The 13,210-nt window shown below is 42.9% G+C and overlaps 1 protein-coding gene across 8 annotated transcripts in view; it reads left to right on the top strand.

Annotated features, from left to right (window-relative positions):
- Window positions 1-574: 574 nt before the first annotated feature.
- The window catches only part of LOC119656080 (CUGBP Elav-like family member 2), a 417,181-nt gene continuing 404,545 nt past the window's right edge, over window positions 575-13,210 (top strand). For 2 of the 8 annotated variants that reach the window (XR_005249992.1, XM_038062385.1), the window contains exon 1: window positions 575-1,030. The gene's annotated coding sequence lies outside the window, so the exon portion shown is untranslated. Of the gene's footprint in view, window positions 1,052-13,210 lie in introns of all 8 variants that reach the window. The other 6 variants (XM_038062440.1, XM_038062370.1, XM_038062434.1 and 3 more) reach the window with 4 other exon arrangements.

Here is a 13,210-nt window from a genome sequence, read left to right as displayed (position 1 = left end):
CATTGAAGGTAGAGGGGCGAACTTAAAGAGCTAGGAAGACATCTTTTGTTACTTGCGTAATTAGCTTCGGGTTTCAATAATTATCTTGTTCCAAATATTCTAGCAAATCTTTCCACCCCACGAAATCGATTTCCTTCCTGTTCTTTCACAGTTTGCGACGTAAACTTCCCACCAGTCGCTTCCCTGAAACCCAAGCATTCTGTGGTTTTGCTTAGAGTTGTGTATCTTCGACCCTCGTTGGCCATCAACATTTCTGAAGCTGCCCATAAGCCGCGATCACTCAGAATTTTCTTGCACTAATTCCCAGACCGTTTCGGTTTCCCATTCCCAGATAATTCCCATTTGCGATCGAGCCACGTTATCAGTAAAAATTGATTCCATTTTCTCAGCACGTTAGCGCCGCACAGAATACGAATACGCGAGATCCCAGATACTCACGTTGGTGGGGACGCAGACGATACAGATTTTTTGTTGTATGATCGCAAGTGCTTTGTACCGTTATCAGAAGTTATCTCGCGTGAAAAGTATTGGAAGCGTTCGGTGCCAGGGAATTGACGAAAACTGATCGATTTCCGCCACTTTCAGCCTCAGTTCGTCACATTTGCTTGTCTTGGGAACTTGTGCTCGTTTGTGGTGAATCTTTCCGTTGTTCTCGTCGTAGTTGTTCCTTTGTCTTTTTTCTGGAGTCATCTCTGCCTCTGGCGCTTTGTTGCTTCATTTGGGGGTGTAAATGTTAAAAAAAGTTGACAATTATTTTCCATAGTTTTCGTTACTTCTGCGCTGGTGGCTTGTTGAAATTGTGATCGTCAGACACTTCACGTAGTATCTTTTCAAGAAATAGTGCTTTCTTTGGTGGCGTTTTGTGTAAGTTCAACAGTGAATGTTTTAGCGATAAAGATACTTTCGTTGTGTTATTTCGTTCACTTTGTGGAGCGTCTGTTGACATCGTCTGCGGCGTACTATCAGACACTGCATTCTACGTACTTTTCTCCATCTTCACCTTTTGGGCGACACTAAAGGAGCTTTTGTGGTAGTCTTTTGATTTGTAAATGTATGTTTGGTGTTTTAACTATTTTTGTTTGTATTTATGTATATTTGTTTATCGATTTCATGTTATCTAACATTTTTGCATCACAGTAAACTTCAATACAACCATTTAATAGGAGCCACTATGAGAATATGCTTTCAGAACAAAATGTCACGAACGTCTTGTGGTATACAATATATGCACCTATATGTACGGATAGGAAAATTTCCCCGAAATTTAGTAATAAACCAAAGAAATATGTGCTAAAAAAATTAAGATGTAACCCGCATGTACAGGTAAAGGTGAAGACTTTAAAATGCATCGGTAGTTAACATGAGCGTCCTTACCGATGGCTTCTATTAAGGAATCTAAGAAGTAAGCCAAGAATCGGTAGTCAAGCGCTTCAGATATGAAACGTTTTGTGTTTTTTTATGCGTAGCTGGTAAGACAGCGTACATTTGGCATTCTATTCACTTTAATGTGATACTGGCATTCTATGCTGCCTTAGAGAACCGTGAATCCGCTTGAAATAGACGACCTTGACCTACTATAACTTTGTTAATACAGTAGTCGCCCTAGCTCGTAAAAATTAGAAAACCTTAGAGATTAGAGCAAACAATTTCTTTACATGTGCCGCTCTAAAATGAGAATAAATGATCCCAATTTGCGAGCTCTGATATTCGTTTTCTCTTTACAAGGTATTATGTTGGGAGACCAACTTCCCGTCATCAGAGATCTGTTCGACATATTATTTCTGGCTAACTCTCTCGCTGCCGGGCCTTAGGGATCCTTCAAGCCAGGGATTCCTTTTATTAAAGGCCTGTTGAAGGCATGCTCGAGCTCAATCTTCTTCGCTAGAACAAGAATCCCAACGTGTTAGGAAATACGGCTCCGTCTGTCAGTGCTCCTCAGCATCTTTATGATGAATGTCCCTTATTTCTGCATAAAGTTGCTGACGAATCCTATCCGACCTTCTACAAGCAAAAAAAGTGCGTTCAACGTGCACTAATCACGAGGGTTGTGCTTCCCCAATTCTGTGCGTTCATGCTTTGATTTACTCGAAACAATACATCAAGGCTGAAATCATGAATAATCTGTTTTGCGTCTGCCCAGCAGTGCTGGTAACAAATGTCGTAACATCATCTGCCTAACCGACCAGGCGCGACTTTTCTGTGCCCAGTGTTAGCCGACTATTATACAATGCGTTTCAAGTTCCAGGCCTGTGCCAACCCCTATGTGATTTCCATCCTCTGCTCTTTCAGTGTCTTATGGAGCAAGGAGCGGTTTCTCATATTGAAGTCATTTCTGGCAATGGTTGTGCACCTCACCACAATAGGGAACATCCACTGTGGATCCCCCTGCTCTAAAATCGAACTGTTTCAGAGGTGAGTCCTCGCGAGCATGCATTGCCTAGTGGGTCTTTCAAGCATTCCAAGCGTACAATGTGTTCGGTATGCAGATGAGCTGCGATCCTCTTTCGGTTTATTTATCAACACGAATCTTGCCACCTTCCAGCGACAAGGAAAAATGCCCCGCTTCAAACAAGCGTTGAATGCTCCGAGCAATGCTTTATACACTTCTGCCGGGATGCCGTCGGGTTCTTTTGAATTGTTATTTTTTATAGAGGAGATTGCGCCTTTCAACACTTTCAAGGTGAAAAGTGGTCAACTCGCGGTACCTTCCGCGCTACTATAAGTAGGGATCCGTAGGGAATAATGACCGGACAATGCAGTTCATCTGTTTGGCACTATGTAAACAGGGTTTCCATAGAGCCTAGGTTTTTCGAATGATTATAACGCAGTCCTTGTGGATTTCAATCCACCTCGTTTACTAAGTGCTTCCAGCGACGGGTCTTGCTTTTTTTTTCACCGCGCTGCGAAGTGTTATGGCCGATTTGTGATTTATCATTGTGAAGCATGCCTCAGCCGTTTGATCCTTGTGCCAAATGACGGAGCTAATGACGCTGCGACGCTGCGAAAAATCGTGAACTGCGAAATTTTGCGCCATCCACCAATATGTAGAAGATTTGTCACGATCGGGTTCCCTCTAAAGCATGGAAGCCCCTCACGTTGGCGTTAGCAAGTTTATCATTAAATTAATAATAATCTCGGAAGTGTTCTTTAATAATAATCTCGGAAGTATTCTTCAGTATGGCTCTGTCTTTTCCAAAACCTTCGAGGATCTCCCGATGTTCATTTTCGCGACATTCTACCCGCATGGAAAGCGCCGGGCTGGTCTGTCAGCCGGCGACTGACGAAATCAATAGTTTTGACGCGGGGGTTCTGCCGGGGGTGTTTTCCTCGCAGCATGGTTACCGGAATGTTGACGTGGGTTTGCTGTTTAAATTTATGAGCCCATACTCGTTGCAGTTATCAGGATTCGTTTCCCTTTAGAGTCAGGATGAGACATGTCAGCAGCATCTTGGCATTGAAGTCACCTCCAACCAAGATCTGCACATCCGTGTCCAGAAGAGCGTCCTCTAGAGCGTTAAGCATGCGGCATCGTTTTATTCTGCTAGATCCAATATGAAAAACTTTATCCCTTCTATAAAAATCATCCCTTCTCCTTTTACCCTCCCTATTAGACACATATGTTATTGCGTCGGCGGCTGGATTAGAATTAATCCTGCACTCGTGCTCAAGTTCCTGCTCCCTCATTCCTTCTTCCGACTGACTTCTTTTGTCTAACGTTTTCTTTCTAACGAATGATTACTTTCACCTTTTCGACTTCAGTCAATATTCCTTTCAATTTGATGCTAACCCCGCCGGCGAGATCTCGGACTGCACATTAACGAAGGCAAGACGAAGTACATGGTGGTAACTTAGCACCAAAAAGCAAAGAACGAACAACATCGAATAACACTGATCAAACCAAAACAATAAAGATAAGAGACTACAACTTTGAGACCGTTGAAAATTTCTCCTATATAGAGTCGAAAATCACAACCGATAACAACTATGACGATGAAATCCGCGCATGCTTGTTGGTAGCCAACAGAGCCTATTTAAGCCTACGAACACCATTTCGCTCGAAGCGTCTTACCATAGGGTCAAAGCTGTTACTGTATCTTGGCAGGCTTTATATATTCCTGCGAAACCTGGGTTCTTAGTAAGAAAAATTGCGAACTCTTGACCGCCTTCGAGAGAAGAATCCTCCGAAGAATTTTTTGCCCTCTACATGAGGAGGGATGATTCCGTAGCCTACATAACGACGAAATCTATGAGCGATACCACGACCGTCTGATTGCAGATAAAGTCCGGCTCAATAGGTTACGGTGGGCGGGTCACTTAATTCGTATGGATGAGGATGATCCAGCCCGGAAAGTCTATAAGGGCAAGTCTGAGATGGAGCGATGGCGTAGGTCAGGATGCCAGACAACTTTTAGGGAAATCGAATTGATGGATCTCGGCGCAAAAGCGGGTTGTCTGGAGTTCCTTATTAAGACAGGCCTGGAGCCTAGAGAAAATGCTTAAAAATATAATAAAGGAGCAATGATTAACTGCCTGCCGTGAAATCGGCGAATATGATACTTTGTTGTACTTGACTCACTCCACTCGCACGCCTTGAGGGAAAATCCTCCAGCTGCCCTTGAGGGAAAAATAGTAATGTCAAATTTTCCCTACGATAATATGATAAAAATGGGTGAATTTAAAAAGAACAATTGATTACAGGCATATACGATAAAAAAGGAACAGTGAAAAGGCGCTTGAAAAAAAATAAAGAGAGGAACGGAGTAAAGCCCTTAAATAGAGGAACTCTGTAGCAAACATTAAACTTAAGCCATGGATCTTTATAATGCATACATATGTATGTCACGACCGTGGATAGCCCGAAGGGCGACTCATTTATAAAAACAACTTCGGTTCTGTTCGAAATTTTCTTAGTTTTTGAACATGCTTTTTTGAGAATACAAAATTTTCGCACAATTTATAATATGGTTGTGAATATCCCCTTAATGGGGCATAGCACGTTCATCACGTCTATCGCTGTTTTTGCCGATGCGCCGAAATATGCTTCAGTTCTCTCCAGGTTTTCCTGAGAAATCTACACTCCTACTGTTCTGGGGAATATGTTTCTGGTGGGAGACATACATGTTGACCGTTCTGGATTCAACTGCATGTCATCCGCAACAGGGTAGTTGTCGCCTTTTCCTAATGTGTGCTCTGTTTACTGCCATTTCCTGACCCGTAAACCAACGCAGCACTTTCTCCGAGATTGTGTCAGACTAGATGTCATCGATGGCACTGTGAAATGCTGTTGACGTTGGGTAAAATCAACGTCGGTGTCGCTTTCAGCAAAAGAAAGAACAAAAAATAAGTAGAGGCTCCCGTTGTTTTGCTGGTTGGAAGAGCGCGATGATTCCTCAAAGGAAAACCTTTGGTTTGCTGGGATTTACCTCTAGTTCGGCTATGCTTGCCTCATTCCTCAAATCCATACCCATTTCTTCAAGGTGTATGACTCGGTGAGAGATAAAATAGATGTTATCGCCGTATTCGAGATATGCCCTTTCATGGATCATAATATTTTCAAAAAGTTTTGGCCTTGTTGTTTTTGGAGATGGGCCCCAGTCTGTTTTGACATGATATCGTTGCCAATCTCACATTTTTCAAAAGCGAATTAAGTGTAGTAACGATCTATCGTGGTACAAATCTGATTGATACCAGAGCCATGGCTGGATATTGACTTCCAATTGATTCAGCTATGAAAATCGGAGTAACAATCCCGGGCGAGTGCAATGCTGACCAACGGTCTTGAAATGAAGTGCTCTAACAGACTTCGAACCCTAGTCCCAAATTAAATTTTTTTGCGTATTTAGCTATTATTAAATCGACCGTCACCATTCCCTGGTGTTTCGTGTCCTCCGGCCTGTCTTTTTTCCGGTAATCTTTGTCTTCTCAAATTGTTTAGCCCATTTATTGATAAAGTTCTTGTTATTCTTCTTTGTCCATGTGGTGTCTGTACCCCGTTTTGTCTGTGAGCTCCAACTTGCCAGCTATCGCATCTTTCAGGTGTTTCAATTAATTTTGAATCGTAGCTCTATGCAAAGTTGATTGACTTTCAGCATTGCATTGCTTCCAAAGCAAGAAGCGAGTTCAAATCCAGTACTGTTCACCTAGAGGATCCTTTAATTTTTTTGAGAATTTACAGCATGGCAGATAACCACTTTTATCATAATTTACCATGAATAAGTGGACATGATGAATTTGAGAAGCATAGATGGAGCAGGACATGGTAAAAACGCGTGCCGAAACGTATAACTGTAAAAACAAAGATGAAGGAAAAGTCCTTTCATGTAGCTCACTCAAAAGTTGCAGAGTAGAGCAGGAATCGTATCGCCAAATATTCATTCTCGGTTATTATCCTGGCTACCTAGAGTAAAACTACGCACTCATTGTGGGTTTCCTTAAAATTCCTCAAATTGATTCTCGGGGAGGGGGCACGGAGAAATCTCCAACTTAAAGTCTTTTCACATCTTTCATGATTGTGTGAGGGTATATCCATTTCTACCGTAAGCTGGGTAATTCCTTTCAAGCCTCCAAGTGAATAAATAGCAAGTCGCAGACACATACATCGCTGGGGACATGATCAGAGGATTTCTCCATTTACTTTTTCGAAAACCATCTTTATTCCATTAATTTATTATCAGGTATCATTCTTTAGCACTCTTGGTGCGGGAAAAAAAGCCCCTACCCATCTGTGATTTCTCCTAGTCATTGCTCATGATAAAAGATACAATCATTGTGAAATCGAGACTGTGTAATGGTAGCAGATTGTGGCCCTTTTATTCGCCAATAAGTGAGTTCCCAAGCTCCTGGTACTATTCGAGGCTATCCAGGACCATAAACGATGGTATTGGGAGCCACTTGTTGCAGATTTTGAGCCTCACTCCGACTCGTCTATCGTCGGCTTATTGGATTTTGTAGCCTCCGGTGTATCTTTTAGTTGGTCCTTTGGAAGTTGATTGTTGATTTATGTTCTCGGCTACATGCATACGCTCTTTCATCTAACAATTTATTCCTACACTCGAGCATGACTTTATTGTATTTTTGTTCTTCATATTAGTGTTGTTGTTATTTTTGTGATTTTTGTTGCTGTCTTTTGCTGCTACTTCTTATTCTTATTGTCCATTTTTGTTGTTGGTACTGGCGCTACTGTTACTGTAATTTCATATTTTACTTTTTGCTTTTCCTCTTCGTTTCTCACATAAAATACATTAAGGACACAAGCAGAAGTGCTCGAGCTTTTATGTATTATGCCTTCCGCTGTAGTGTTTTGCTTGCATGAAAGAAAAAGCACAGAAAGTGATTTACATTCGTGACGCGGTATTTTTATATTGCATAATTCCTTTGTTGTAAAACATAATGCACAGTGTTCCTTGCAAGGAAGCGGGGGTGGCTTTTCGGTATAAACAACGTGAAATGCTCGTCATCTCAGCAAAATTGATTGGTTCATCCACCTTTTGTAGGACATTTGACGGCTGCACTACTTCGATGCAAATGGAATTCTCAAGACTTCGAAGAGCTGTTGCTTAGTGGTGTGGTGCCTTGGTATCTTTATCCAGCAGAGATTTATGGCGTGGATGAAAAATAGACGTAAATATTTTGTCCTATATACAAATAGGAAGGACGAGTTATTTTTTCAGGTCATATCGTCTAAATTGTTACTATCCAATCACTTTGAATTCCAAATAACTTGGGTTTTCATCCAGTAACCCTTCAATCTCCAAACAAAATCCATTGTCCAATATGCTTCCTGCTTAAAGCGTTCTGAAGCGTTCACCTATTTGAAGTGATTTTCCATTGAGTCTCACAATAAACAAATCCTTTTCTGTATTTGTTTTATTTCACAAACTGTTGTCCTTCTATGTATTGGCTCCTTTTATTATAGGCCAAGACAGGGTTTGAGAGTATCCTTAGAACTGACCCACTGCACTAACTGAAGTGATGTATCCTTTATGATACTATTGGGAAACTTTTGATGTATGTACGCTTGAGAATTTTTCCATGAAAGCCTTTCAACAAGACTCCTTGAAGAAGAGCGATAAGATTAAGAGGGATCCTGCACTCAAGAGTATTTGTATAATTGGAATAAGCCATTCAGCTCAGAATAATAACACTAGCTCCGTTTATGATGATACCAAGTATTAAGAATATAATAAAATGTACGTTCCTTTATGTAAGCTGGCATTCCCTTGAAAAATGGGGCATCCATTCATATCGTGCAATCTATTGCGAATTTATTATATTTTTTATTACGGGAAGTAAAAGCCTCCAGTGACAGGAAATTATTGCATTTTTTGTTTACTGTGTGACTAGAGAGTTTGCAGGAAAAAGATTTTGCGATTAATGACTTTTCTACCGAAAGGAAATAAAATTTGAGTTAGATTGCATTTGAAGGCGGTGACCTTTGCTTTTTCTTTGTTTCCGAGGTATTTGTTGTTAAATTCTTCCACAATTGCGTGGTATTTAGCGAGATCCTTTTCATTCCGGCCTCCGTATTCTTCGCAATTTTGTTTAGATTATGGTTTCTTGTACTAGCTCTTCAGGAGGACTTCAGTGGATCTCCGCTTCTTAGTCGGTTTCCGGTGACTGACATTCTTGTCAGCGTTTGCTTTTGAGGGGCCCTCGACGTCGACGGTTTCGAGTGAGCAGTTTTGTGGCTTACACTCAGCTTGACGCAGCGGATTCCAAGCTGAAAATCACAAGTCCGTTTGTCGCTTTGCTTCCGGAGGTTCCTGCTCCTCGTTTTAGCACAGCAGTGTTACGGCTGGCTCCGATTCTACTGCTCTTGACGGCTACTGCCTCCTGGCTGGATGCCAGCAGCCCGGCCTCCAAAGATGTACCTGGTATCACTACCAACCTTTTGCTATCGCCCGCTTTTGTTTTTTTTGTTGCGTCCATGTCTTAGTCTCACGAGATGACGAAAAAAATGTGCTCCCTGGTCGCCATGGTAAGCGTCTTATTTAAAATTGAAGGTGCCCAGCGTATTGAAAAGTCGCACACTAAAAACCAAAGTTCCCACTGGCCACCCAGTCCTCGACGCATTCTATTTCACCTTGGTTTGGGCTCCTACTACCACCTTTTCCAGTGCAGGGAAGACGAGTCCCGTGGTGTTGCTTCGGATTATTCCTCCGCCTAATCCATCTGCCATTAACACATGACCAGCAGGACACAAATTATGCAATCTCAACTTGAAGCATAATCAGACCAGGCCACTTTTCCGATTTGAGCTACTACCAACCTCTTCCGTAAAGTTCTGGCATCTTTGTTATTTGCGCCAAAATATTGACTGGGGAGACGAATAACTGTGGGAGAGGCAACGTACATGAAACTATAAGAAGACCAACTGATGTGGAGGACTACGTAAGCTAAGGCGGATTTCAAAGTGCTTGGCTGCCTCAAAATATTATGAAAATTTGGCCAACATAGATTCTGGATTCGCATTGCCCCAGTGTTCGAAAGTTGTTCTTTGTGTATTTATTAATTCGGAGCATAATTGGTTTTTTATGACGCGGTCCAACTTCCCTTGACAGTATTATAATCTTGTTAAATTTAAACATGTAAATATAAGTCCATTCTCACTGCAAAATTTTAACAAGATCCTTCATTTGTTAACAAAAAACGGTCGAACAGTAACATAAGCCAAGCAAAGTGCGCAAGGCTTCGGAACAACAACCTCTGCAAATACGTGAGAAGCAACATCTCGCCAAGATCCGCTACGCGTTGGAGGTCGTAAAGCTCAAAGTTATCCGTTGCAGCTAGATCCCCAAGAGACCGGTGGCTCGCATCTAGTAGCCGAAGATGTGCATTGATAAGAAGATGTTCGTTCAATCCCGGCGCCTCCAAAACCCCAGGATCCTTGTCGACGATTGGGTGGTTATCAAAGAGGTGAAACCCTAGCCGAGCAGCCAATCTTTACTGCTCCGTATAAACGGAGAATGCCTGAAGGCACTCGAAAAGGTAGGATATAAAGCGTAGTTTGAAGTCAGGAACACAAAGGTGGAAGTGTTTCGTTCCGCGAAACCAGACAACGACCTGAATCCAGTCAACGCTGCCAAAGAGCTCTTGTAGTAGATGAAGTTTGACGATTCGAATGGAACTCATGAATCCCCTACGCATCAAAGAGCTCCACATCACAAGAGACACTGATCGAACAAACCTAGAACATGTATTTTCGTCGGGAAAAGTCTACTTGACTTTCTGTATCTGGACCTTAGTTCCAGCGACCTAGTGGCGGCCAAGCTGTAGCACGGGGGACCCTAGAACGCGTACATTTCAGTACACCAACATCCGATTTCCCAGCTCGAAAAACTATGGCGGTTGGGAGGAGCCCGTTGATATCACCCTACTAACCGAAAATGGGATTCTTAGGGTAGCGAACTAGAGAGTGTCTAACCAGGAATCCTTCTCAATTCACATTTGGATACTTGTCGCTGCAGAGATCTCCAGTTCTTTCAGGGATCTTAAGACGATCGACTATAGAAAGTTTGGTTAAGTTATGAAGAACAAATTCTCGGGTGCGCAAATTGGCAAGATTGGTACGACAGACGAACTGGAGTTTAACTTTGGGGCTCTGGAAAAGGAATTTGAAACCGTCTTTTTAACTCGCATCCCCTGCTAACTACAGCAAGAAGACATTGTCACCGTAGTGAAGTGAAGATCTGTCCAGCCCCAGAAAGCTGGCGAGGGAGATCTTCAACATCTGCTACAAGCACAAATATTGACAGTCATACATGGATTGCATGAAAACGTACAAGTCGGTCATCAAGACTGCCGAGATATAGTCCTAGCTGGACTATTGTCAGAACAGTGAAATCATCAGCGAATCTACAAGGTCCAGTAAGATTCTGTCCAGAGAACAGTGGGGCCCATCCTTTCTTTAAAAAGTTGGAAGGCTCCTCCTGTGTCCAGGTGGCTCAAGTGGTTAGAGCGCTGGGCTGTCGTAGCGGAAGGTCGCGGTTCAGATCTCACTGGTGGCAGAGGGATTTGTTATCGTAACTGGATGTCCGATATAAGTCGACTCAGCTGTGAATGAGTCAAATCAGAGGAATAATCTCAAGGCTCTGGTCCAATAAAGATTTTTGCACAGTGATTATTATTATTATTAAGGCTACTGGACGCAATTCTCTGGTGAAACCACGGAGCTGTTCGTCTAGACGGAATTCATCGCTAGCAAGGTGGACTGCGAGTCAGAGCTTCGCTTGGAATTTATGCAGTCCCTATCGTGCGAGATTATCAAATTGGTGATTACCGAGGATAAAATCGACTGGGCTATAAACAGCTTCTCCGCATCTACGTGCCCAGATGGCATAATGCCTGTCATACTACAGAAGCAGCAATGCCATGGTTTGTCAATATTTATCGGAGCTGTTTCTCTTTGCGAGGCTTTCGCGATGAAGACTCCAGAGCCCGTCGTGGAGAGCCACTCAACTGGAGTATTCTAACACGAATATCTCAAGGGTAAATCCAGAGAAACCGCTCTCCACGAGGTTATTGGCACAGTTGTCCGGCCACTACAGTAAAAACAGTATACTCTAACTGCCTTATCGGATATAGAGGGTGCATTCAATAACCTTAATGCCGACGCCATCAATGAAGCCTTAAATTGGATTGTATGCACGCTAAGAACTAAGATAATCCAGTTTGATCCGGTTGCTAGCTACTTGACTAGACCTGTGAGCGGAGGCACTCCCCAGCATGGAACCATCTCTCCGCTGCTTTGGTTGATAGTGTTGAACGAAATTCTACGAACATTCGACAGAAGCGCGGTGAATGCGATTTGGTGATATTGGTGTTAGGGATGTTTCCCTCCATTATGAGTGACATCATGGAAGGTGTGCTAAATTGGAGATTGAACATAGAAGTACGGGTTAAGAAGGCTTGTATAGCCTTGTAAGCCTACAGGAGGACCTTTGCAAGGAACTGGGGTCTCCGTTCGACGATGGTTCTCTTGACGGGAATGGGCGGGCTGACGGACTGATCAGGCGGGGTTTTGCTCTTGGTAGCCCTTCGGTGGTCACAGTTTGTGTCCCGCTGGCAACTCTCAAGGGTGGAATCTACTAGCACTACTTAGCAGCGGGCGAAAACTCACCACCTGTGGCAAGTCAACGAGAATTTGGCTCGCCTATAAGAAAACCCGACCACGCGAGCTCTTGTTTCTGACGCGTGCAAATGCAAATAAAATCACGCTGTTCTGCACGGGGCACTGGCCTACAGTTTGCATTGACGAAATTGCAGAGAAGAAAGAGAAACTCTCTGGCACTTCCTTTCCGATTGTCCAGCTCTAGCTAGAATCACATTACGGATACTGAATTTGAGCAAGCTGAATTTTACCCTCTTGCTCTTACTACCAGCAACCTCGACCTGGATTATGTAGAAGTTTTCGAAACAGCTTAGTTGTTGCAATTTAGAAGCACCGTGGCTTGCATACCTTACGCGTTCATGGAGGAAATGACTACGCCTGATGTTTCTGAAAATAGGAAGGAAGGCAGGTAATCAGGAGGCGCCGGGGTTGGTAAAATATGCAACTTCTGGCTGAAGCGGTTCAAGAGCACTCACAAGGTAAATTTCCACACGTCCAAGCTTATGCTATCATAGTTGTTGGTTGTTATCTCGGAATGTGGGGGTAAAGATGAAACGAGTTCCCACAGCTTATGGGCTCTTTAGGCTTATCTCTGCTTCGATGTGGGTACTTAGACCTTAGGTAGTAAGGTGTATGTTGCTATCATAAGGCGGATGTCCGTTTGTGCACGGTGGATTTGTTTATTCAGAGCAATGCAATGATAGCAGGTAATAGCATATTGTGATTAGATCTGCATCAAAGCCATGGATGTTGGGGGTAAAGAGCATTGGAAGAATTATTGGGAGAAGTGAATCCAGTTTTCGCAATGCCTTTTGATTCTCAGATCGGGGAAGTTGCATGCAAACTCGCTGAAATGACAGCAACGTCAATTCGCCTTATCATCTGGTCGCTCCAAGTAGAATGCAGCAATACGACAGGGCTCGAATTACATGGTTGCTAGCAACGCATTTATTTATTCCTGGCAGGGGAATGGGTAGATAGCGCCTGTACCTCTTTGGATTGGATGTTTGTCCAAATTCTCTTGAATGTGGCAGCATTGTCCGAGTTTTCCAACCGAAAGAATCAGTGCAAAAATTACGTGCCTAACAAGTACGATTTGGC

The sequence above is a fragment of the Hermetia illucens genome, chromosome 1 (assembly GCF_905115235.1).
Source record: "Hermetia illucens chromosome 1, iHerIll2.2.curated.20191125, whole genome shotgun sequence".
Taxonomy (NCBI): Eukaryota; Metazoa; Arthropoda; class Insecta; order Diptera; family Stratiomyidae; genus Hermetia; species Hermetia illucens.
Note: the sequence above shows the minus strand (reverse complement) of the source record. Positions and strands in the feature narration are given on the sequence as shown.